Source organism: Octopus bimaculoides, chromosome 6, assembly GCF_001194135.2.
Source record: "Octopus bimaculoides isolate UCB-OBI-ISO-001 chromosome 6, ASM119413v2, whole genome shotgun sequence".
Lineage (NCBI taxonomy): Eukaryota > Metazoa > Mollusca > Cephalopoda > Octopoda > Octopodidae > Octopus > Octopus bimaculoides.
In genome coordinates this window covers 3,877,809-3,880,484 of record NC_068986.1, presented here as the reverse complement: position 1 = coordinate 3,880,484, position 2,676 = coordinate 3,877,809, and the positions used below count along the sequence as shown (strand labels likewise).

The window sequence follows — 2,676 nt, the reverse complement described above, 5'->3', positions numbered from 1 at the left end:
GTGTGTGTGTGTGTGTGTGTGTGTGTGTGTGTGTGTGTGTGTGTGCGCGTGTGTGTGTCTTGGTGTTTGTGTTTGTCCCCACCACCCATCATGTGACAATAGACATTGGTGTGTCTACGTCTCCATAACTTAGTGGTTCGGCGAAAGAGACCCATAGAATAAGTACTTATTGCAAAGAATAAGTCCTGAGGTCGATTTCTTCGACTAAAATGTGGTGCTCCAGCATGGCCGCAGTCAAATGAGTGAAATAAGTAAAAGAATAAAAGAATATATATGTATGTATGCTTGTATGTATACGCTCATACACACGCACACACATAGATATATAAGAACAGTTACATAAATAGCATTTTAAAAGTCATAAATCGCAATGGAAAATAAAATACACCGAACTGTTTTTAGAGATAATGAATTGATTTTTTTCATAAAATTTAAGAGCAACTAATTGTCTGTCCCGTGAGACCATTAAATATTCTAGAAATGTATTTCTTAGTCTGAGAGATGAGAATACTGATTGATGCATGCATGTCCATATCTAATCCGAACAGCACCATATTCATAAAAGGAATTTTAACCCTTTTGACACGTTAATTAATGTTCAGTATGTCATCAAGTTACATTAAATCAGCATGAAAATAATATGTTTTAAGACTAAATGTTTTATATTTTTCTTTTTTTTTTAAATTATTTGTTGGTGGTTTACGATACTTGTCCAGCTCTCAACAAATTGATCATTAATAGTGTCTGTAATATAAGCATTAAGAAAGACATTTTTTAATCGTTCATTTCTCGGGGATCTATAATTGTTCAAATTACTTCAATTTCACAATTTATGAAAACATTTATGAGAATTACAAAGGAATTGTTTTACTGACCATTATCTATTACTACAATTAAAGAATGTTTTCAAAACTACACGCTAGGCCATAGATTTGGGAAATGAAGTCTATAATCAATTTTATCGACCATGTATGTGATTGGTACTTATTTTATCGATCTCAGAAGGATGAAAGGCATCTGTAATAGATGACCTAAAACCAGAGACAACTTTAAACACAGCACATTATTCACATTTTCAATAATACGAATATCAATGATACAACCGCCTCACAGAATATCTCGCATACAATAGAAATCAAATACAACACCAGGCAACTAGATAAGGAAATAACAAAGAAAATAAACCAAAGAATAGCGGAAGACATATACCATAAAACAACACTAGAAAAGTATTGGGGCCATACAAGACTCTTAAAAACCTAACAAAGTTGTTAACATAACCCTAAATACTTTATGTTTACAAATATTATTTTACTCATCAAATATCTTCAGCTTCACTAAACACTTCCAAATCCCCATAAACTAGAAAATGGACAAAATCTTCAAAACTTTAAAGCTTAAAAAGCTAAACTGAATAAGAAGCATACAGATCTATCAGCCACATATGAATAATTCCTAAAAGTCATCTAGATATTCGTCACTGACATCAGCAACCCAGGCACCCAAGATGCCTGGTGATGGTATGAAACCGGACGAAGGATTACATCTACTACCTAAGTAGGCCACGAAGGGAACTGAACTCAAAGTATCAGGTTCAACGTTCTTCGGTTTCGCCAATCCATTTCCCTGCATTGGAACTTTGCTTAACGACCCTGGAAAGCAAAGTTGATCTCAGCGGGATTTGAAAACCGAATATCAGAACATATACCAGATGTTTTTCTCTGCCACACACTAAGGATTTTGCCAATTGATTGCATGCATTAATTACTCCATGCGGTGCTGATGCTTCATTAAATCTGAACGCCTGATCTTTCAACTTAAAACGTTAGTTAATATGCCGGTTTAACTTTCCAGAGGAGTAAGGACAGCAGCCATAACTATTCCTATGTCTTCTGTGACTGTTGTCAAGAAGGGGAGAATTTTTCCTCAAACCTGAGACTTGGTCCGAATTATTAAAACAAAGAGGATCTTGTTAAGGGAACTGAAGAATCCAGATGGTCGGGCTGACTGGGATACAAGTTAAATTTACAACCCATGAACAGGAACAGTCTCTCTGAAGAGTTTCAACATAGTTTCCGTTTACCAATTTTCACTTAGAAAGATTTGGTCGACTTTAGATTATTGCAGAAGACACTCAAAGAGCAACGCTGTTGGATTAAAACAAAACAGCACATAGTTGCGTAGATGAACTTCTTAACCACACAACTACGTATGCACTCAATGAGTGTTACAAGACTATATTCCTCATGCCAATAAAATCTTTACGTGCAGCCCACAGGTTACCAGCAATTGAGACTAAACAGAAAGTACAACACGTGTAAATCAGGGTTCTTTTTTAGACCTGAACTAATAATGAAAAGTTACAGAATATAAAATCTGGATTTTCTTTCAAAAAGTACCCTAAGTGTTGTGAGTGGAGTAAATAATAAAGCAAATTACAAGTCGAAAGACATGTATCTTGGTGATGCAACATACAATTGCGTATTTCAATAGTTTTTGATGCGAGCGAGCGACAATTATGAGAAAGGTCAAAAGCCATGTTTACAATAGACGCTAATTCGGAAGAAAATAGTTCGAGGGTGACTGCGGGATTAATATTCGATTCATTGCTTCATATACATATCTATCTATGTAGCTAACTAGCTAGCTATCTAGCTGTCTAACTGTCTATATATA

At 35.1% G+C, this 2,676-nt stretch overlaps 1 protein-coding gene across 1 annotated transcript in view; it reads left to right on the top strand.

The window, feature by feature from the left end:
* LOC106882999 (uncharacterized) overlaps positions 1–2,676 on the top strand; it is a 234,092-nt gene that overhangs the window by 56,147 nt on the left and 175,269 nt on the right. The window lies entirely within an intron of this gene.